Source organism: Schistocerca cancellata, chromosome 8, assembly GCF_023864275.1.
Source record: "Schistocerca cancellata isolate TAMUIC-IGC-003103 chromosome 8, iqSchCanc2.1, whole genome shotgun sequence".
Taxonomy (NCBI): domain Eukaryota; kingdom Metazoa; phylum Arthropoda; class Insecta; order Orthoptera; family Acrididae; genus Schistocerca; species Schistocerca cancellata.
This window is the reverse complement of record NC_064633.1, coordinates 198,699,020-198,724,580: the sequence shown is the minus strand read 5'-3', so window position 1 is coordinate 198,724,580 and position 25,561 is coordinate 198,699,020.

Sequence of the window (25,561 nt, the reverse complement as noted above, 5' to 3'; positions counted from 1 at the left end):
TGAAGAGGAGACTGCTTATGGTTTGCACTAGTTCACCCAGATAAGGTAAGGCCTAACACAAATGTGTCAAATCTGTGATTCAGGTTTCCCGTAACTTACGTTTTGGCAACTTTATGTACCTTTTTTTTAACAAACTGCTCACATTATAGTACTTAAATTCTTTGTGGAATTAGTCAGTACTATAATAAAACATTCTGTGGAAGGAATTTTCATTTACTACAATAGTAATGCATTTATTTAAGAGAAAATCCCTAAGATTTGGTATATTTTTTCACAGAAATTTGGAGAGCTGCAAAAATCTAGCAAAATAAGGTACCAATATCGGTTCCGCAGATTTTTGTAATAACGGTATACTAAACTTTGTACAATAATATATTAATTACGTTCTGACAGATTTTTCGAAAAAAAGGAACATTTGTACTCACCTTCCTGAAAAAAATCAAATTTTTATAATTCATAAAGTATAACTTCATGAAGCATGAAAATATTATGTGTGTAATTCATATAACATTCCTTAAAAACTGCCAAATTTAGTTACAGTGTCTTGAAAACTTTGGACTCTGTAAGGGTCTTTTTTCAAAGTGTTATTACTTCGCATACGTGTCCCACCTTACAGTATCGCTCTGGAGAGAAGAGCATTCTCTGCCACAAGGAGAAATTTTTGCGGGACTCACAGACGCCAGGCTAGCATGGGAGCTTAAAATCCGCCAAAACAGGAAAATACTGCAGCGCAATCAGACATGTTTCGCTGAAGTTTCAGCATCAACAGTGGGTTTGTCTGTTATCTTCTGAAAAATATGTAAAATGATTTTTATTGTTCGTACAAATATAAATTTGAATTTTTGAGATAGTATTTACATATTTGAAAAACGAACAAAATTTTGTACATATATCTTGTTACCACATGCTGTGGCTTTCCTGGATTTTATGTGATTTAATGCAGTTGTTTTTTTCACAGTTTATCATCTGGAACAGTATGTAACTTAATGTACAATAGTTATTTATTTCGGAAATTTTCGACTTGGCATGTTATGGTTATACCTACCATTAACTAATACTATGTGGAAGACTGCTGGTTTCCCCAATATCTTCAGAGTGAAGGCCTGCACTAAGTAACTTTTCGTGTCACTGTTTACAAAGTACAGAAGCAAGATGGCGGACAGCTAATCAGTTGAATGTTTTGTGGAGAGGACTTTTGAAAGAAAAAATTAACAATTAAGTAAATAAAGCTCACAGCCATAACTTCCTCCCCCCCCCCCCCCCCCCCCCCCCGCACACACACACTCACACCAAATGACAGATTGACAGATACGATTCACAAAGATTCAAAAACGTCACCCAGAAAACATTGTTTTTGTAATTTGTAAACAGTGACACGAAAAGTTACTTAGTGCAGTCTTCACAGTGAGGATAATGGGGAAACCAACACCCATCCACCCACCCACCCACCCACACACACACACACACACACACACACACACACACACACACGAGCACACACACACACACACACACAAATTTTCTTTTCGAAGTAAATAATTGTTATACATTAAGTCTCATGTGGTTGCAGATGACAAACTGTGAAACAAAACAACTGCATTAAATTACACAAAATCCAGGAAATCCAGAGCATGTGATAACAAGATATTTGAACAAAATTTTGTCCCTTTTTCAAATATATAAATACTATCTTAACATCTCAAATGTGTATGTCTAAAAGCAGTGAAAACAATTTACCTGTTTTTAGAAGATAACAAAAAAAAACATTAATGATGCTGAAACTTCAGCGAAACACGTGTGGAGAGCTAAAACAAAAAGAAAAATTGTTTTTTGCTCAAGGATGACCCTCTACAAAAACAAATGTACAGTCTGATTAATTTCCTCCATTTTATGCAGGTTCTCAAACCATGACATGTATCTAAGTATTTTTGCATGAGACAATTTCCTACACAGTGTCACTGTAACGTAATTAATTATAACAGATTCGATCATCTAAATCAGTGGAATAGAAAACTTAATAAAAATATTCTTGGCTGTCACTTCGTTTATTACTCCAGAATTCGAGTATAAATCTTGTATTTTTTATTCTTTTTGTGTATAATACATGGTTTTAGTTTGCTGATGATATGGTGAAAAGATGTTATAGACATTTTACTTGTCTATAAAGAACAGAAGAGTAAAAAAAGAAAAACTGAAGATAATAATGGACGAGCAGGTGATGCAAATTCTTTGCCGTACTTACAGTATAAATTTCATGTTCCAAATGCATTGTTTTTTAGTGATAATTCAGCGCTGTCTACAGCGTCATTGTAACGTCATTAATGAGAACAGAGATTCGACAATATGAGTAAGTATAACCAGAAAAAGTAAAAAATAATATTGTTGGCTGTCACTTCTTATCCCGTTACCGAAAACTCGTAAATAAAGTGGAATCGGAGCTGTGACACTGTGGCAGAAAAGCACAATACCACTGCTCCTCACATCTTCAGGGCAACTTCGGTTCCTGATATCAGATTGCGAAGATGTCTGCAAAACGCGTAGACGAAGTTTGACGGTACTTCTGAAGGTGATCTGCCTGTAGCAGCGAAGTAATAACCATCGAAATACACTGAGCGCTACACGGGCTAGAATGCTCAGTCCCAAAATCACGTGACCTGGTCTGCTGGAGATGTTCCGTGTAACCGAGTGATCACTCTATAGATACGATCGAAAGTACCTAGATTCTGGCAATAAGCGTCCTTATTGGCAGAATACTATATGGTATGTCTAGGAGGAATTTCTGGCTCGGTGTTACGACTACGCCATTGGCGCTATTTACGCGCGCCGCTCGGCGATTGGAGACGATAATATTTTTGGTGACGGTCCTCGTGGAATGATGATGTCGAGAAGGAAAGCAGGGCAGGATTTTTCTGAAGATTCAGTGGAAGTTCGCCGTAGAGTACGGTCTTGGTCGTCGGCGGCTGCCAGACGGGATTCTGCACAACAGTGCACTGGCTGCACGTTCTGCAGTATATTGGTGAGCATATCTGCAGCCCGTGTGTATTACAGATTTTTCGTTGAGGACTTTAGTCTTCACTGTACCGAGTACATCCGACCTGCAGCACTTGTATTTCTAGGCAATTTATGTCGTACTGAACGGCCAGCTAGAAATTCATAATCACTGTCAATTCAAGATATAACAGTTAGATAGCGTTTACGTTACTGTTATTTTGTGGGAGGCTCCGTGTTAACTTGAGCACTCCTTCCCATTTAATAACTTTGCCACCTATCCATATCATCTGTGACAGTCAATCTTGACTCGTGTTTTTAAATCATTTTGTTCAAAGTTTTATTTCAGTATTTTAAACATTTTATATTGCAGTAAAATAGTCTGCCTAGTTCTTTTTGATCATTTATGAATTTATTAATTTCGTTATGAGTTGAGATGTTAGGAGAATGGAAATCTTATCTTAAAATTCCCAACTTGAGACCACTGCTGGGGGGCCAGAGTTTGGTCGTTAACGGTGTGAAGTCCGTTGCGCAAATATCACTAGTGGTGAACTTCAAGGGCGGTTGTGATCAGAGGAACAGACTCAGAGTCAGGTATTCCAGTAATGTAAACTGAACTTTACCTCTTACCACTTTTGTAACTTCAACCTCTTTCCATAGATGCTTTCCATAGTACGAGGGGCTTTCAATAACTAATGAAACACACTTTTTCCTCGGCCAGTTTCGGTTTAAAAACTACGATATTTGTTGTGGGACATCGTGGAATGTTCTCGCTTCAGCCCCTATAGTCGCATGAAGTGGCAGAGCTATACGTAACCTTCAAAATGGCGTCTGTAACGGAGGTGCGTTCCAAACAGACACACATCATTGAATTTATTTGTGCGGAAAACTAGAGATGGCAGACATTCATAGGCGCTTGCAGAATGACTACAGAGACCTGGTAGTGAACAAAAGCACGGTGAGTCGTTGGGCTAGGCTTGCATCGTCATCGCCTAACAGTAGACCATAAAGAGCGACGAAGGATCATCCACGCTGAACGGATTGCACGTTACGAGGCTGATTGTGAAAATCTTTTGTCGAATATCGTCACAGGAGACGAAACATGGGTTCATCACTTGGAACCGCAAGCAAAGCGGCAATCCACGGCGCCACACCATCTCTCCACTGAAGAAAAAGTTCAAAGTAGCACCATCAGCCAGAAAAGTCTGGGACTCTGAAAGAAATATTCTGTTTTTTATCCTTCCTCGTGGTGCAAGGATCAACTCTGGAGTGTACTGCGCTACCCTCAGAAAAGTGAAGAAACGGTTTCAGCGTGTTCGTCACCACAAAAACGCAAAAAAACTTCTCCTTCTCCGTAAAACCACAAGGCGTCATAGAGGTTTGTGCACCCGAGAGAATTTCACAAAACGTCATTGGACTGTTCTTCCTGATCCACCCTACAGCCCGGATCTCGCACCTTCCGACTTCCGTCTGTTTAGCTCAATGAAGAATGCACTGCATAGGATGATGTGGAGGTTGTTGATGTAGCAAGATGTTGGCTTCGAGTCGACCAGTAGAGTCGGCATACAGGCAGTAGAGTGGGCATACAGGCACTCGCAGTAAGGCGGTGTAAGGCTGTCGCTCTGAACGGAGATTATGTTGGAAAATATGGTGTTTTGTAGCAAAAGAGTGGGGAATTATATGGAATATTGGATTCCTGAATAAAACCAACCTGCTTTCATAAAAAAATTGTTGCATTACTCATTGAAAGCCCCTTGTTCAAAAAAAATGGTTCAAAGGGCTCTGAGCACTATGGGACTCAACTGCTGTGGTCATAAGTCCCCTAGAACTTAGAACTACTTAAACCTAACTAACCTAAGGACAGCACACAACACCCAGCCATCACGAGGCAGGGAAAATCCCTGACCCAGCCGGGAATCGAACCCGGGAACCCGGGCGTGGGAAGCGAGAACGCTACCGCACGACCACGAGATGCGGGAAAAGCCCATTGTACCACGCGAACAGCCAACCAGACTCACAGTTTCAGAGATGCTTCATCCTGGATGCTGGGTCATAACAATCTGCCCTTTGTCAAAATCGCCTGTATTAGTAGATGTCTCAATTGGCGATCCACATTGTCTCTAGAATCATTCCGCTTATATGCCTTTCATATCAATCACAGGCACGCAGTGACAGCAGTCTTGTAGTGGACAGTGGTCCTAATGTTTTGGCTCATTGGGACACTGAAGTGTGTTTCAAGAATTGTATGCAGTCGTATTTCTAACCCATCCTGTACAGACTTCTTCAGAAATTTGGTATTCTAATAACTCTTCGCAATATTGTACATACAGGGTGTTGGAGTATAAGTGAAGATACACTCCTGGAAATGGAAAAAAGAACACATTGACACCGGTGTGTCAGACCCACCATACTTGCTCCGGACACTGCGAGAGGGCTGTACAAGCAATGATCACACGCACGGCACAGCGGACACACCAGGAACCGCGGTGTTGGCCGTCGAATGGCGCTAGCTGCGCAGCATTTGTGCACCGCCGCCGTCAGTGTCAGCCAGTTTGCCGTGGCATACGGAGCTCCATCGCAGTCTTTAACACTGGTAGCATGCCGCGACAGCGTGGACGTGAACCATATGTGCAGTTGACGGACTTTGAGCGAGGGCGTATAGTGGGCATGCGGGAGGCCGGGTGGACGTACCGCCGAATTGCTCAACACGTGGGGCGTGAGGTCTCCACAGTACATCGATGTTGTCGCCAGTGGTCGGCGGAAGGTGCACGTGCCCGTCGACCTGGGACCGGACCGCAGCGACGCACGGATGCACGCCAAGACCGTAGGATCCTACGCAGTGCCGTAGGGGACCGCACCGCCACTTCCCAGCAAATTAGGGACACTGTTCCTCCTGGGGTATCGGCGAGGACCATTCGCAACCGTCTCCATGAAGCTGGGCTACGGTCCCGCACACCGTTAGGCCGTCTTCCGCTCACGCCCCAACATCGTGCAGCCCGCCTCCAGTGGTGTCGCGACAGGCGTGAATGGAGGGACGAATGGAGACGTGTCGTCTTCAGCGATGAGAGTCGCTTCTGCCTTGGTGCCAATGATGGTCGTATGCGTGTTTGACGCCGTGCAGGTGAGCGCCACAACCAGGACTGCATACGACCGAGGCACACAGGGCCAACACCCGGCATCATGGTGTGGGGAGCGATCTCCTACACTGGCCGTACACCACTGGTGATCGTCGAGGGGACACTGAATAGTGCACGGTACATCCAAACCGTCATCGAACTCATCGTTCTACCATTCCTAGACCGGCAAGGGAACTTGCTGTTCCAACAGGACAATGCACGTCCGCATGTATCCCGTGCCACCCAACGTGCTCTAGAAGGTGTAAGTCAACTACCCTGGCCAGCAAGATCTCCGAATCTGTCCCCCATTGAGCATGTTTGGGACTGGATGAAGCGTCGTCTCACGCGGTCTGCACGCCCAGCACGAACGCTGGTCCAACTGAGGCGCCAGGTGGAAATGGCATGGCAAGCCGTTCCACAGGACTACATCCAGCATCTCTACGATCGTCTCCATGGGAGAATAGCAGCCTGCATTGCTGCGAAAGGTGGATATACACTGTAGTAGTGCCGACATTGTGCATGCTCTGTTGCCTGTGTCTATGTGCCTGTGGTTCTGTCAGTGTGATCATGTGACGTATCTGACCCCAGGAATGTGTCAATAAAGTTTCCCCTTCCTGGGACAATGAATTCACGGTGTTCTTATTTCAATTTCCAGGAGTGTATTTCTGTTATTTTATCAACGTTGGATCTTGTCAAACCAGCGGCCGTTATTGACAGTTGGTGAATGACGCAATCAGCCACAAATACTTTTCAAATGTTTTATTTTAGTCCCATAACCTATTTCGGGCTACCATGTCCATCTGCAGATGACTAATATTTTCAGTTATACAGGTGTTTTGACCAATAGCATGTTGTCTGCTATCACACAGCACAAGAATATTCGAGTTTTAGTGCCCCTTGATAAGTTGTTTCAACAATACAAATACGCTAAAGGGCTTGCAACGATTTATATATGATGCATATTACATAATTCTATTGATGATTGAGGACATTGTACATCAGTATTTATTTCATTTGTAGAGTAATCATTGTAGCTATTAAGAGTAGTATGTTTGTAGATTGGTTAGTACATGTGGCACAAACAAACCATTAAAGTTTATTTTAGCCTGCGCAGCAGGTCAGGTGCTGAAGTGTGTGTGGACGTAAATGAGTACCTGCACTGACAAGTGTAGTCACTTCCCGCCTCAGTTACGGCTGTGCAGTAAATGTTAGGTAGTAAATTATATCCTGTGTTTGTGGGAAACGTGTTAGAGGCAGAGAAAAAAACTAACACACTAAAGTGGGTACATATTCAGGTAGCAATGATCACAATATCTGTTCCTATACCCCTAATAACCTGTATGAGAGTCTGGCCACGTGGGGATTTCTTTACAACTCAGAAACATGGTTTGGGGCATTGGTTGCTCACAGCTGAAGTACATGAAGTACACGTGAATGCCTCATCTTTTAGGACTGGGGCTGATCTGTGTGAAAGGTCTGAACAAGGGCAGAGAGTGGGACAGCTTGTCATTCGGAATTCCAATATTAGGCACGTCATTTTTTGGGGTAAAAGAGAAATAGCAGGTGGGCCAGGAAAGAAGGGCAGTAAATTTTTCATTTGTGTGGCCATACTGTCCGTAGCTGCTTTCCGGTGCCTGAGGATATTTTCGTTCTGTCGCTGCGACTACAAGATAATCCGTGTTTTTTTTTAACCAGATGCATTTCGCCGCATGGTTTGTCGCCTACATCAGGAAGTGCCGTCTGCTAGCACATCACTGCAGTTTTCTTCGTTACACACTGATACTTGTAGTCTAACTTTTAGTTGCTCTACAGAACTATGCATTTCTCACGTTGTACACAGCACACTTTTTCGCACACTACTGTTTTCTGTTTATTTGTATATAGTAGAGTCCCGTTAATCCGAACTAATTGGGACCGGACCTTGTTCGGATTACCGATTTGTTCGGATTAGCCGGAATTATGGTGACGAGTTTCTAGAATGAAGTATACCAAACGGATAAATAGGTTCACAATGGTAACAAATGGGAACAAGTGTGGGAACAATGACTCACTCTCACTCCTTGCCCTTGTTGTGCATTGATGAGACCTTTGTAGTGTCTGAGGTCAGTGCATTGCCAGTTGGCTCCTAAAGCGCTTGGTTGTGTTAGTTGTCGATCGCTGGCACGCGTAACACTTGTATTGTATTCGTTCAGGTGCAGTGGTGTACATATTTTCGTCATGAGTAAACAGAAACATACAACGTTAACTCTCAAAGGAAAACGGAATGCTTTGAAGCAGATAGACAGTGATGAGAATGTATCTAAACGAACAACGGAACTGGGTGTTGGTAAAGCAACCATTTGTGATTGGAAGAAGAACCGAGTGAAGCTTGAACAGTCCTGTGCAACATCTTCGAGAAAAACACTCGAAATTCGGCAGACTTTGAAACAGTCCCAGTACGATAAAGTGGATGAAGCTCTTTTCCTTTGTTTTAAGCAGGAAAGAGGAAGGGGAACACCTTTGAGTGGAGCACTGGTTCAGGAGAAGGCTGTTTACTTGAACAAGTTAATGAATGGTGATGAGTCTTTTAGTGCGATTACAGGTTAGTTGGACAGATTCAAAAAACGTCATGGAAACCGTCAGCTAACAATTACTGGAGAGAAGCTTTCTTCTGACCGTGATGCAATGAAGGAATACTTGACTGAGTTTGAAAAAATGATGAGAGAGGGAAAGTATTTCCCCCAACAAATTATAACGTTGATGAGACTGGCCTTAATTTTAGGGCATTGCCGACAAAAAGCCTGGCATCAAAAGCAGAAGGCCATGCTCCAGGTTTTAAAATGTGCAAAGATCGTGCGACTTTATTAACGTGCAGCAACGCTGCTGGTAATCGCAAGCTGCCTTTAATGCTGATCGGCAAATCTGCTAGGCCCAGAGCTTTTAAAAATTGCAACATGAAGTCCCTGCGCGTATATTATCGCAACCAGAAAAAAGCATGGATGGGTGGTTAGGCTGTTCAAAGAATGGTTTCACGGTCAGTTTGTTCCCTCTGTTCGACGGTTTTCTAAAGGAAATCATTTGTCTCTCCATGCAATCATTTTGATTGATAACAAGGCTTCTCACCCCAGCACTGAGGAATTATATGATGGAGAGATTGTGGCTAAGTTTTTGCCGCCGAATATTACACCACTTCTACAGCTGATGGACCAAGGCTTACTGCAAACACTAAAACTGATTTACAGAAAACAATTTTTCAGAATGCTGATCCAAGATGATAGCATTCCTTTAGTGGATAAAATAAAAAAAAAATGTGTAGGATGTTCTTTATTGGGCGGATGAGGCATGGCAAAATACACTCCTGGAAATGGAAAAAAGAACACATTGACACCGGTGTGTCAGACCCACTATACTTGCTCCGGACACTGCGAGAGGGCTGTACAAGCAATGATCACACGCACGGCACAGCGGACACACCAGGAACCGCGGTGTTGGCCGTCGAATGGCGCTAGCTGCGCAGCATTTGTGCACCGCAGCCGTCAGTGTCAACCAGTTTGCCGTGGCATACGGAGCTCCATCGCAGTCTTTAACACTGGTAGCATGCCGCGACAGCGTGGACGTGAACCGTATGTGCAGTTGACAGACTTTGAGCGAGGGCGTATAGTGGGCATGCGGGAGGCCGGGTGGACGTACCGCCGAATTGCTCAACACGTGGGGCGTGAGGTCTCCACAGTACATCGATGTTGTCACCAGTGGTCGGCGGAAGGTGCACGTGCCCGTCGACCTGGGACCGGACCGCAGCGACGCACGGATGCACGCCAAGACCGTAGGATCCTACGCAGTGCCACTTCCCAGCAAATTAGGGACACTGTTGCTCCTGGGGTATCGGCGAGGACCATTCGCAACCGTCTCCATGAAGCTGGGCTACGGTCCCGCACACCGTTAGGCCGTCTTCCGCTCACGCCCCAACATCGTGCAGCCCGCCTCCAGTGGTGTCGCGACAGGCGTGAATGGAGGGACGAATGGAGACGTGTCGTCTTCAGCGATGAGAGCCGCTTCTGCCTTGGTGCCAATGATGGTCGTATGCGTGTTTGGCGCCGTGCAGGTGAGCGCCACAATCAGGACTGCATACGACCGAGGCACACAGGGCCAACACCCGGCATCATGGTGTGGGGAGCGATCTCCTACACTGGCCGTACACCACTGGTGATCGTCGAGGGGACACTGAATAGTGCACGGTACATCCAAACCGTCATCGAACCCATCGTTCTACCATTCCTAGACCGGCAAGGGAACTTGCTGTTCCAACAGGACAATGCACGTCCGCATGTATCCCGTGCCACCCAACGTGCTCTAGAAGGTGTAAGTCAACTACCCTGGCCAGCAAGATCTCCGGATCTGTCCCCCATTGAGCATGTTTGGGACTGGATGAAGCGTCGTCTCACGCGGTCTGCACGTCCAGCACGAACGCTGGTCCAACTGAGGCGCCAGGTGGAAATGGCATGGCAAGCCGTTCCACAGGACTACATCCAGCATCTCTACGATCGTCTCCATGGGAGAATAGCAGCCTGCATTGCTGCGAAAGGTGGATATACACTCTACTAGTGCCGACATTGTGCATGCTCTGTTGCCTGTGTCTATGTGCCTGTGGTTCTGTCAGTGTGATCATGTGATGTATCTGACCCCAGGAATGTGTCAATAAAGTTTCCCCTTCCTAGGACAATGAATTCACGGTGTTCTTATTTCAATTTCCAGGAGTGTATTTCAGAAACTACTCTGAGAGAAACGTGGAGAAAAGTGTGGACATCTCTTGAATTCCAGGACAACCTAGTTGAAAATGAAGAGGAAAATCTACTAGAAATGATACAGACAATCCCTGGATGTGAAGAAGCTAGTGAAGGAGACGTAGATGAGTGGATGGCAGCTGATGGGGCATGTGTGGAGAACCTTACTGACGCTGCTGTGACTCGAGACCAGGAAGAAGTGGACTGCTGTGACGGAAGTGACAAAGAGCCTGAAAGCGACAAAGGAGAGCTGGTACCACACAGTGACGCAGCAGAAGCCCTTGACCTTGCGCTACGTTATTTGGAGCAACAGCTCACTGCTACACCTACTGATTTGATGTTTATGAGACGATGTCACAACTGTGTGTCATATAACAGACTGTCTTCATTACGTCAAGAAACAATGCCTGAGTTTCTGTCATCTAAAAAGAAGGGATAAAATGTGCACTGTATTTTAGTAGTTTGACAGCTTTTCTTCCATTGTTATGCATTGTTTAAACCTAATGTTTTCTTACCAATTTTTCTAATACATGTTTACTGTACTGTGTAAATTAAAATAGCGTGTATGTACAGCAGTTTACCGCACAGTTATCCATACTTTGACTAACATTTTTCATGTTCGGATTAACTGAACGTTCGGATTACTGGGGTTCGGATTAGCGGGACTCTGCTGTACTTCTAAGTATATATTGTGGCTGGGGGGGGGGGGTGTTTTGTAGTGTTGTCAACATGGCATTACCTGTAGTTTGTCTTTGACCTGTACTCCATTTTTCTGTTTTTTTTTTATTTTATTTAATTGTATGTACATAATTGTATTTAATTGTGTTGCTGTGTGTTTATACACTGTGTGAGACTTATGAAGGACTAGTTATCTTTTTTTTGTTAGGGAGGGAGAAGCCATGATGAGTGGACATAAGTGTATAGTAATGTGAGTTGGGGAAGGAAGTGTGGAGCAAGAAGTAAAATGAAATTGGGAGGGGGGGGGGGGGAGGCTGGATAGGAGAGGGTGAAGAATCGAAAAGGCTCTTTTCTTTTCATGTAATTTCTTCAGTTATTGTATATAGTGTCCGGTTTTCAATATTTATTTGGTCATTGAGCAACTGTCTACTTTGTGTTAATGCTTCGTGTATGTGGAAATTTTCTTGGAAAGGGACGAGCTGTCTGTCTTTACTGATTCTTATGACGTTCATATCTTTTTCAGTATTGCTTGGTCTATGGTATTCTTCTTTTAGATGATGTGCAAATGTTGAATGGTTTGTGTCGTATTTAAATGCCCTGCCGTGTTCTTTATATCTTGTGTCGAATGTCCTGAGAGTCATTCCAATCATATATTTTAACAATCTCTGCAACTGAGCTGATAGATACCACATCGTTGGTATCTGTCTGGTTTTGATTTCAGTTTTAGGATGTGCTTTTTTATTGTAATACTACAAAAAATGGCATACAATGACCGACCACAGCAAATTCACACATAATATAGGTAGCATATTCAAAAAACAAGGCATAAATATTGCTTACAAAACAAACAACTCAGTACAAAAGCACGTGGATCATGGGAGCCATCTGCAACACATGGACAGACACAGACATACAAAGAGCAGAACAAATGCACTGCATCTGTAGAATACGTGGTTCGATGTGACTGGATGCATTCGAGTACAGTACTATACTATGCCCTCCGACCAGAAAAATAGTACATTTGCGCTAGATATTGACAACTGTACTAAATTTACAAGCAATTTTAGAATATTGAGCGAGAAGTGATGCCATGATCGCATGGGCAGAAGTGACATAAAATCGATCAAATTACGAAAAATGACGGAAAATACGTATAAATTGATGGTAAATTACGACAAAATATGGAGAAATTGAGGAGGAATGCGGGACTGCTACGGTCGCAGGTTCGAATCCTGCCTCGGGCATGGATGTGTGTGATGTCCTTAGGTTAGTTAGGTTTAAGTAGTTCTAAGTTCTAGGGGACTGATACCACAGCAGTTAAGTCCCATAGTGCTCAGAGCCATTTGAACCATTTTTTGAGGAGGAATGAGGGAGTACTTGCATGCTTCTGTGTCATGCAGGAAAATTCTTGTACATGGGAATGAGTATGTGACAGTAAGAGGAATATGAGAAAAGTTGAGATGGAAGTGCTGGGAACCAAGGAAACAGTCATTTTTCGTCGACAGCGATAAGACGGTTGGAACAGAATGTTTAACAGGGATGACCACCAAATTTGGAATAATAAATTATATATGTCGGATCACAAACCCACCTGTGACCCCAAAGCTATTAGCATCTGCCGTATAAGTTTTTATAAGGTGTCTTCAGCTAAAGAGTGTTGTATTACCAGCTGGTATGACTGCAACGTCTACAGAATGGATCTCTTATTTGAGCCAAGATTGTTTAGGTGTTATAAACCCTAACAATCAGTATTTACAATGTGCACATTGATAGATAACACATTTATAGACCAAGATAAGTTGAAAAACATAATTTATTGTCCTGTTGAGAATGGCCTTTCTGATCATGGTGCTCTGCTAGTTACAGTATATGACATAGCTCCATTCAGTAATTCAAAACTACCCTCCCAAGTTGTGCATTCAATTAATGACTCAACAATTAGAAGTTTCAGGGAAAATCTTCAGCAGTTAGACTGTGATGAGGTGTACAAGGAACCCGATGCTAATTTAAAATATAACTTATTTCATGATACACTTGTAAGAGAATTTGAAAACTTTTTCCCCAAGAAAGTAGTTAAATTTAATTATAAGAAACCATGCAAAAAACTTCGACTTACTAAAGGAATAAAAATATCTTTTTACCACAAAAGGGAACTGTATCTAACAACAAGAAAGAGTAATGACCCAGAAACAGCCAAATATTATAAAAACTACTGTGCTACATTAAAAAAGGTTATTAAAAAGTCCAGAAGCATGTGCATCATGTCTGAGGTTAATACCTATGATAACAAAATCAAAACAATTTGGCATATTATTACAAGGGAGACAGGGCAACCAAGGGTACAGGATTACGGCATTACCATCAAAATGAATGGAAACTTGACAAACAACAAGCCGGACATCGAAAACATTTTGAATAATCATTTTTTAGATGTTGTAGAGAAAATAGGATCTAAATGTTAATTAGAAGAAGCAAGGCAGTTAAGGGAAGAGGCCTTACCCACACAATTTGATACAATTGAAATTTAACCCACCTCTCCTTCTGAAATTAGGAAGATAATAAACTCTCTCAAGAATAAAAGCTCACATGGAATCGATGACAGTTTCAGCAGGATAATAAAAGCTTGTTCCCAAGAGGTAAGTGGGATTCTTAGCCACATACGTAATAGCTCCCTGAAGCAGGGTATTTTCCCAGATATACTGAAGTATGCCATTGTTAAACCACTGCATAAAAAAGGGGATACATCTGATGTCAACAACTATCACCCACTCTCTCTTCTGACTGCCTTATCCAAAATTCTTGAAAAAGTAATGTATTGTACAGTAGCTTCACACCTTTGTAAAAAAAAAAGTTTTAACAAAATGTCAGTTTGGTTTCCAGAAAGGTTTTTCAACGGAAAATGCTATATATACTTTCACTAATGAAATATTAAATGCTCTAAGTAACTGGAACTCACCCATTGGGATTTTTTGTGATCTCTCAAAGGCTTTGGATTGTGTAAATGATGGAATACTTCTAGATAAGCTCAAGTACTGTGGTATGAATGGGACAGCACTCAATTGGTTTAAATCATACATAACTGGAAGAGTGCAGAAAGTTCAAATAAACAATTCACATAATATGCAAAAAGCTGGTGATTTCTCAAACTGAGGAACAATCAAGAATGGGATGCCAAAAGGTTCAATCTTGGGTCCTCTGCTGTTCTTAATATATATTAATGACTTGCCATTCTATATTGACGAAGATGCAAAGCTGGTACTTTTTGCTGATGATACAAGTATAGCTATCACACCCAACAGACTGATGAAATTGTAAACGATGTTTTTCAGAAAATCATTAAGTGGTTTTCTGCAAATGGGCTCTCATTAAACTTTGACAAAACACGGTATATACAGTTCCACACAGTAAATGGACTGACACCATTAATAAATATAGACTTCGATCAGAAATCGGTAGCTAAGATAGAATATTCAAAATTTCTAGGTGTATGCATTGGTGTGGGGTTGAACTGTAAAAAAACACACTGCTGCTTAAACGTTTGAGTTCAGCTACTTATGCTATTAGGGTCATTGCAAATTTTGGCGATACACATCTGAGTAAATTAGCTTACCACGCCTATTTTCATTCTCTGCTTTCGTGTGGCATCTTATTCTGGGGTAACTCATCATTGAGTAAAAGAGTGTTCATTGCACAAAAGCGTGTAATCTGAATAAATGTTAGAGCTCATCCAAGATCATCTTGCAGACACTTATTTAAAGAGCTTAGGATCTTCACTGTAGCCTCACAATATATATATATTCACTTATGAAATTTGTTATTAACTATCTGAACCAATTCAAAAGTAATAGCAGTGTACATGGCTACAACACTAGGAGAAAGGATGATCTTCACTACTCAAGGTTACATCTAACATTGGCTCATAAGGGGGTAAATTATGCTGCCACAAAAGTCTTTGGTCACTTACCTAATAGCATCAAAAGTCTGACAGATAGCCACATAGCATTTAAAAGGAAATTAAAAGAATTTCTTAATGGCAACTCCTCTACTCATTAGATGAATTTTTGGATATAGTAAGTGGGTAATTTCCCCAGCCCCCACCAAAAAAAATTAAAATAAGAATATTAAGTGTCATGTAATATTTTATGTAATATAATACCTTCTATAGACATCTTTTATTAACTTGATACGTTCCACATCATTAAAAAGTGTCGTATTCATGATCTATGGAATAAGTACTAATTTAATCTAATATAATCTACTCTCCACCGATCAAAACCATGTTGTGTCAGCTAACAAATACAAACAGTTGCTGTATAGTTTTTCAACAACATTCTACTGTATGTCTTTGATGCTTTCCTGGAAAAGAGAGCCATCTGCTTCTAAACTGCAATAGATCTGCATTAAATGACGATAGAAAGTAGATGGAGTGATCAGTTGAGAGGGAGATGTTGCTACTTGGCATTTATCAACCATTTAACCATTTTTCCATTGTTCTCTCGGGGTGTATCAGTTGCAATCAACTCTAATACAAGTACGTGCTCTGTGTGTGACTTCTGTGTGTGATTTAGAGCACGATCTACCTACATCTTTAACAGCAAACCTCTCCATACAACAGCCATCAGAAGACTTCCAACTCATGTATGATCAAACGTGCCCATTGGTGGAAAATCAGTTTCAGTACCCTCCTCTAGATGAATGAAGATGTATGTGAAGTAGTCCATTTCTGTGCCACATCTTGGCTTAAAGTGAGTCTTCTGTTTAATGAAGGTTCGAAGTGACTGTTTCCATACTTTTCATGTTCGTCCTATGCTAAATGCATGCAAGTGGATTATTGGGGAGAGGGCAAATCTTAGGAGTATTTAATAGGTTGGTGTAGAAGATATGGAAATATTGTCGTAGAAAATGAGACAGCACATGGGTATATCAGCAATATGACCATATACATACAGAAAACTGTGGAAAAAATATGGACAATTATATAAAATCGGTAAAATTCGAGGAAAACCTGGTATAATCACGAAACATTTATTTATGATACGTAAACATTGAGGGAAATATCATGAACTATGTGAAAACGCGAAAATCTAGTAAAATTATGGAAATTGACTGAGAATATATAAAATTAGAGACAAACACCATGAAATGAGTACTGTGCGAAATCAATAAAATTACATGTTCCGCAGGAGGAGAGTAGAGAGATGCTACACATAGCTTAACAGAGCAGAGAGGAGGCATTCTAGACATTTGGCGTCAGGGTGAAACCGCAATATTATCCCGCAGATGAGCAATATAGCCTAACATCGGACCATGACTTCTGCATGCAAAAGGAAGCTTGCCAGGAGTGGAGGTAAACTGCGGTAATACTCTTACATCTTCCAGAAATTGTTTAAACAATATTCCATAGACTGCAATTGCTTTCCTATCAAATTCCTTAAATATGTAAATAAACTATATTCCGTACACCACCCTGTATCCCATAAATAGTTTAAATAAACAATATTCCATACACTGTCTAAATTGTTTAAACGATATTCGATCTAAAGCAGTTGATTTCCCGTCAAAAGACCAATCAATTGAGTCTTTTTCCCACTATTTTCCGGGTGGGGAATAGAGGGGGAGGGCTGAGGGGTTTCTCAGAGTGGCAGTGGTTAATTAATTGACCAATTTAATTAATTTGCCAATCAAATTGATATCAAAAGTGGGTATGTACCGGAATCGGTAATGTCATGTGACTAGGGCTTCCTGTTGAGTAGACTGTTCGCCGGGTGCAAGACTTTCGATTTGACGTCACTTCGGCGACTTGTGCGTCGATGGGGATGAAATGATGATAATTAGGACAACACAACACCCAGTCTCTGAGTGGGCCCTTAGGAATGACATTCTGTCGTGCTGACCACTCAGCTACTAGGGGCAGACCATGTATTGGTGATGGTAGTTCTCAAGGGGGTAGGGGAGGAGCAGGGGAGGGGAAGGGGAGGAGGAGGGTGAGGGTAGGGTTGACATGGAAGACCACTTACCTGAACAACTGGTTAAGGACCTGTCAGTCAAAAGGATGGATTGTCCCTGGGGGGTCAAAATCCTTTTAGCACAACAATAGATTAAGGGCCAGTCAATGAAAAGGGAACAACAGGTTTGGACCTGAATGTACACTCCTGGAAATGGAAAAAAGAACACATTGACACCGGTGTGTCAGACCCACCATACTTGCTCCGGACACTGCGAGAGGGCTGTACAAGCAATGATCACACGCACGGCACAGCGGACACACCAGGAACCGCGGTGTTGGCCGTCGAATGGCGCTAGCTGCGCAGCATTTGTGCACCGCCGCCGTCAGTGTCAGCCAGTTTGCCGTGGCATACGGAGCTCCATCGCAGTCTTTAACACTGGTAGCATGCCGCGACAGCGTGGACGTGAACCGTATGTGCAGTTGACGGACTTTGAGCGAGGGCGTATAGTGGGCATGCGGGAGGCCGGGTGGACGTACCGCCGAATTGCTCAACACGTGGGGCGTGAGGTCTCCAGAGTACATCGATGTTGTCGCGAGTGGTCGGCGGAAGGTGCACGTGCCCGTCGACCTGGGACCGGACCGCAGCGACGCACGGATGCACGCCAAGACCGCACCGCCACTTCCCAGCAAATTAGGGACACTGTTGCTCCTGGGGTATCGGCGAGGACCATTCGCAACCGTCTCCATGAAGCTGGGCTACGGTCCCGCACACCGTTAGGCCGTCTTCCGCTCACGCCCCAACATCGTGCAGCCCGCCTCCAGTGGTGTCGCGACAGGCGTGAATGGAGGGACGAATGGAGACGTGTCGTCTTCTTCGATGTGAGTCGCTTCTGCCTTGGTGCCAATGGTGGTCGTATGCGTGTTTGGCGCCGTGCAGGTGAGCGCCACAATCAGGACTGCATACGACCGAGGCACACAGGGCCAACACCCGGCATCATGGTGTGGGGAGCGATCTCCTACACTGGCCGTACACCACTGGTGATCGTCGAGGGGACACTGAATAGTGCACGGTACATCCAAACCGTCATCGAACCCATCGTTCTACCATTCCTAGACCGGCAAGGGAACTTGCTGTTCCAACAGGACAATGCACGTCCGCATGTATCCCGTGCCACCCAACGTGCTCTAGAAGGTGTAAGTCAGCTACCCTGGCCAGCAAGATCTCCGGATCTGTCCCCCATTGAGCATGTTTGGGACTGGATGAAGCGTCGTCTCACGCGGTCTGCACGTCCAGCACGAACGCTGGTCCAACTGAGGCGCCAGGTGGAAATGGCATGGCAAGCCGTTCCACAGGACTACATCCAGCATCTCTACGATCGTCTCCATGGGAGAATAGCAGCCTGCATTGCTGCGAAAGGTGGATATACACTGTACTATTGCCGACATTGTGCATGCTCTGTTGCCTGTGTCTATGTGCCTGTGGTTCTGTCAGTGTGATCATGTGATGTATCTGACCCCAGGAATGTGTCAATAAAGTTTCCCCTTCCTGGGACAATGAATTCACGGTGTTTTTATTTCAATTTCCAGGAGTGTATATTTGTCCCTGAAGTAAGCAACTCGCAATGTGGGGCGATGCCGGTGTTGTCCCCTTACCAACATATTGTTAACGAACTGTTTTTCGATCTTAAACACAAATCAAATTATAAATATCTATAATTAAATACCTCTAATGATGCTTTACCTCAATAAAGTGAAACGCGTCTGGAGAAAAAAGCACGCATTTTCTCGTAGTTGCAACGACAGAACAAAATTCCCTCAGGAAAAGAAGGTCATTGTCCACTCAGTCTGTCTGCCGGAAAGTCAAGTCTGATATGTGAAGGGGGCTCTGGCGGGGACGGCTGAGCACACTGACTGCACCTGGTTGCAAATTGTGACTTATGTCAGCACCTATGAGTTTCTCCTCCTGGATTCAGAGGCCATCCTCGATTCCTACAGCCAGCTGGCTGCTTTGCATGAGCTAGAAGTGGAGCTGGTGCTTCGTAGTGTAATCACCAGAATCTATCGCGGTCCTCTGGTTTGGAGTCGAAGGGAAGGCTTAAACCAGAAGCTCAGATGATTCTGTGACGATCTTGGAGGCGAATTTCTCCACCTCCACTATCATTCGGAGAACTGTAGGTCAGGCGTGCACTACGCACAGGAAGCCGCCACTAGGGTAGCGGAGCATGTGTGGCGTGTACATTTGAGTTTTTTGATGACAGAGGAATCCATTCAACAGGCCAGTTAGATACGTTCTGATTTTAGAGAGGAAAGAACACTATCGGTATCAGATAATCAGAGTAGCATACGTCATGGCAGTTTGGAGCAATAAAACGTTAATATAGTATCTGTTAACTGCAGGAGGGTCTATGGAAAATTCCCAAAACTAGCCTCTTATAAAGGTAACAATGCTAGAAACCAGATGTTAATAGCAATGAAATTATAAATTCTGATTGGAATATACAACACAAAAGATAGTTTGAAGGTTGTTGATTGAGGCGAGAATACAGGCGTAGAAAATGCGATAATATCTCGCGAAGTTGATACAGATTCTGGAATCGAAGTAATTTGTATGAAGATGACTATTAAAGGCGAATCAAACACCGTCATTCCGTGCTTTTATACCCCCGCCCCCCATGCCTAATCAGCAGTCGTGGAGGAACATTTGAGGTGAAACTTGGAGAACATTTCGCGTAAATTTCCTGCTCACATTATACGAGGATGTCTCCGAATTTTTTATTCTGTTGTCAATATCAGTTGCGATGTTAAATGTGATGCAAATTACTCGGTCGCCTTTCCTCCTTTGCTGATGTTAGTTGCAACCATCTGCCACTAGAGGGTTCTGAATTATGGTGCGTAACATGCTAGAGTTCATGTAACCATGTCGGTGCTTGAGAGACAGCGAGCTACAATCGAGTTTCGAATTGGAAGACTTAGTTTATACACTCTCTCCTTCAAATAACAATGCCAGACCATACGAGCGCTTCGAAATCTACAATCCGAGGCTGGGTCACTGTCATCGACCATTCTACATACAGTCCTGACTTGACCCCATCAGACGTTCATCTGTTTCCAAAACTTAAAGAAGACATTCGACACTGCGTCAGTCAGGCTGAAGCTCTGACAGTGTTTACTTGCGAGTACGTACGCGTTGTTCGTCACGATCACGAGTGTTGCCCAGCGTTCTTTAGTCATCGTGTTAGTGTCTGACCAGCCTCCAGTTGTCCTAGTATTCGTCCTAGTATTCCCTCATAACGTCATCAATATGTGTTCTTTGAGCTATTTTCAACACACAGTCGCCATTAGCACTTCTGAAAACGTCTGCACACTTACTCGCTGCACCGTACTTTGACATCCACCAACTCTCATCTGCATATGTGGACTGCTGCCAGCGCCACCGTGCGACGACCGCAGGTCAAATGCACCGCATGGTCATACCCCGAGGTGATTTAAACCAGCAAACCGCCCACCAGAGCTTTGTTCCACCATGTATCAGCATTATCCTTAATTTAAGAGCATGAGTGTACTTCAGGAATGCAGAAAGGAAACTTCATTATTACATTTGTACATTCAGTGAACTTTTTAATCCTCCCGGGTCACACTTACCTGAGAAGCGTAAATGTAATAAATTAACTTTTAGCAAGGAAGAAAAAAGAGTCTGCGTTGATTTGTCGTTCGCCTTCTAAGGCAGCGTTGTTGTTTCGTACGCGTCCCATTGTACTGGGTATATGTAGGCGACAGGCGTTAGTGTATTTTGTCTGCCACTACCATGACTGTATCAGCTGGGCCGAGGCAAAGCATGAAAAGGGCTAAGGACACGTATCCGCGACTAGGCGACTCTTCCGCGCGGCAATGTGACTCTGGCCGCTCGACGGCCGTCCTCGCAAGCTGCCGGAAGCGCTGCTACTGACGCCACCCAAAGCGCTAAGGATCGAGCGCATCGTGCCTCCCGCCACAAGCCACCGGCAACCACTGAGAGTGATACCGATTCATGTGAACCCTGTACACAGCCTCGTGTGAGGGACCGATCTTCCTTTTCGTCCTCCGACGACTCCCATGGCCATCTGGAGATAGACCTCTCGTAGAGTGACAGTCAAGCCATTTCAGCCCGCAGCATTAATACAACCGATCGGCACGTGGGCGACCTGTTAGGTGCTGTTTCGTATACACCATCTCATCGGCCCAGCGGGCCTTCTGGGGATTCCGACCCTGTCGGTCCCCCCCCCCCCCTCCCTCCCCCGTGGTCGAAAATCTAAACGGTCGTCCGTTCGCGCCCGTCGCAGCGGCCGTGATTAGGATTCAGATGCCACCACACCTGGAGTAGGCGCATCTGTTGGTACCATGAACCAGGACATTGGTCTCCCTCCCGAACCCACTTCTCAGAATCCACCGCCACCACCAAAGAAGGAGAAGATCCTTCCTACCGTTGTTTACAATCCCATGAACTACATTAAACTGAACACTGAACTGCAACGCCTTATTGCAGGCCAACTGCAGTCAGTTTACCAGAAAGACCACACCAAGTATCTGCTTGACACAATGGATGATTATCTCCAAGTCCTCAACTTTGTGAAGTCAAGTTCTATGGACTAGTACTCTCATCAGGCTTCTGGCGTCAGAAAAGGAAAACTCGTCATTAAAGACCTTCCCTGCGAAGTTACATAAACAGACGTCATGAATGAATTACTCCGTCTCAAGTTCCTGGACCCTTTGGTCCACCAATACAGCAAGGGGGCCTCTGAACTCCCCTATTAGGACATCGAACACATTTCCAAATCAGGTATCTCTTGTGCACCAAGGTGTGTATTGAATCTTATAAGGCCGCAATGGGCCCTCCATCTGCCGTAGGTATCAATGTTTGCGACACACCAGCAATTACTGCTCACTACCTTTTGAGTGTATCGAGTGTGTTGGCTCGCATCCAGCAGAGAAATGCAAACTCCCGGGCTCAGAAAAACCTATGTGTGCCTGCTGTTTGGGCACTTTTCACGATCTCCGCCATCTGGCTTCCTGGAAGGACAGTCCTACATACCAGAAGGCTATGAAGTCTTCCCGCCCCACAAGAAGTAAACAAAGGATTAATCGGCCACCCCTACCATCACAGGACTGCACCCGTTTCCCTGTCTTAAGGGGAAAACCCGACGACCATCCCACCCCTGATGCTCTGGCACTGACCACATTCGCTGCTGCAGCTCAGTCTCCTCCTGCTAATCCATCTTCTGTGACACATACCAAAGCCTACCAAACTGAAAGACTGTCTTTGGCCTCCTCCTGCCCGCCCACCTCGTGAAGTGCCACAGCTCTCCATTGTGGCACCACCAGCCACCTCCCCCACCTCTGCCCATCACAGGGTGAAGCAGCCCACCCACGATATTCCTCCAGTGGTGGAGACAGATGCTTCTTTCCAGTTTGACATGTGAGAGATCCTCCAGGTCATATCTTCGTTCATGTGGCCCTACATCAGGGCTGGCATTCGTGAAACAGCTCAAATGATCCGTCAATCAGATGACAGGCTCACTAAGCACATCGTTCTTATTGAAGGGCTCAGCCAGATTTTGTTATAATGGCGAATCGCCCACTGCACAACCATCAGCCTCTCGAGAACTAGTTGCCTGTATTTTTAATACTAATGGCCTTAAAGGATTGAAGACTGAACTGAACAGTTTCCTCTATGACCACTATGTGGACATTTTACTTGTCTCAGAAACCCACCTGAAACCCATTGACGATTTTCGTCTCCACAACATGGTTTTCTATCACACTGACCGACTCCACCGCCGAGCTGGGGGCACGGCAGTGTTTCTGCATGAGACATTCGTCCATAATCAAGAGGTTCTCCAACCACTTCAACATATAGAGGCTACGGCAGGCACTGTTTCTACCTGCCTTTGTGCTATAACTTTTGATGTGGCGTATTTGAGCCCAAACCTACCACTTCTTGAAGCAGACCTACATACGTTAATGTCATTTGACAAACTCATTGTTGGGACAGATCTTAACGCCAAACATCTAGCTTGGCAATCTCAACGCCAAACATCTGGCTTGGCATTCTCACATTGCCAATCCCAAGGATAGGCTTCTCCTTGACCTGGAAGACCCTCTGGCGCTGTTGGTCTATGGTCCACGCTCTCCCACCCATATACCAGTCTGCTCCAACTGCCAGCCGGACATTCTGGATATGACCATTTTCAAGAACATTGCGGTCGAGTTTTCGTTGCAAAGACTCCATGAACTGGGCTCTGACCAAGACCCCGTGCTCCTGCACCTTACTGACGTCACTCTATCTATAGACGTTCATTCTATCTTGACCATCATCAATTGGGACAAATTTTCCAGGATTCTCAAAAATACCAGTCAACAACATCTCGACCTGATAATGCCTGTCAATCTGGTTAGTACTGTTGATTATCTAACCACAAAAATCCAAAAGACGATGAAGGCCTCTACTTTAATTGTCCCAAGGGCTTTAACCCCACTAGATGATTTGCCTCCTCTATTGTGCGAACTCCAAATCTGGAGAACCCCTACCACAGGCTGTGGAAGCAGTTTTGTGACCCTTGGGATAAGCATCGCATGAAGTGTCTCCAATGTGAATTCTGCTGTGCCCCCAACTCGGCCATGGAGTCAGTCAGTGTGATAGCAAACCATGTTGTGGAGACGAAAATCGTCAATGGGTTTCAGGTGAGTTTGTGAGACAAGTAAAATGTCCACGTAGTGGTCATAGAGGAAACTGTTCAGTTCAGTCTTCAATCCTGATTGGAAAACTGAATAATGGGAGGACAAGATGTCCGCCTTCCTCCTCCAACATAAATCCGGATAGGCTTTTGTCCGAGTCCTGTGGTGCTATGCAATGAAGGCCAACAATTCCATGAGCACAGTGTATGGCTTAACTTATGATGCCCTCCATGTGATAGAAACTCTGGCCAATGCGTTTGAGGCCCGGAACCAATTGCTCATCCAAGATGACTCCAAGATGAACACGATATTCTGATGGCCAGCACCTCTGACTTCCCCTCACCTTATGTACTTGGTGGAAATCCAATGGATCCTCTGGTGGAAGCGCGGGCAATCGGCCCCAGGTCAGAATGGCATCTTAAGCGAACACCTTCGCTGGCTCCCACGCAAGCCTCTGGCTTTATTTACCAGTATCCTGAACTGCTGTCTCACAACTGGCCTTTTCCCCCATAATGAAAGCAGGCCAAAATGATTGTCACCTCCAAGCCCTCAAAGGATCCTATGTACCTACTAACTACAGGCCCATTAGCCTCCTGAATACCATGGCAAAGGTTCTAGAACAGAACAGAACAGATTGGATTTGCTCCCCACCTGTCAGCTGAAATCCAAGTCCAGAGGTTTTCTTGGATCTGCAAAACACGTATGACAAGATTTGGCAGGACAATCTTTTGTACAAAATGCTGACTCAGACGATGATCTCTGATATCTATGTAAAGATTGTGGGTAACTTCATTCACGATAGGACCTTCTTTGTTACTTAGCAAGGTCACCACTACATCTTACATCAATTAGCAAGGTCACCACTACATCTTACATCACATATCGATGTGTACCCCTCAAGGTTCTGTGTTGTCTTCCATCGCCTAACATAAATGTTAATGATATGCCAGTCCTCCCACACTGCCACCTGGTGCAATACACCGATGATACGGCCCTCTATACAACTGTCCACAACCTGGACCAGCTCATTGCTTGTCTTCAGAGGCTGGTGGACGTGCCAGTGACCTGGTGTCGTTCAAACAAGATTGCCGTCGATGCCGCCGAAACTACGGCAGTCTATTTCACTAAACGGCGTTCCACCCTCCGCCACAACATCACTACTGCAGGCGTCCAGGTCCCATGGTCCCCTGATACCAAATATCTAGGTGTCCAGATGCATAAAAAACTGCTCTTCTATCGACATGCACAACATGTCACCCAAAAATGACACAAGCTGGTAAAGGCGTTGTACCAAATGTTCAACAGCTGTGAAATGAACCTTGAAACCAAGCTCCAGTTGTACCGAATGGTTGTCCACCCTT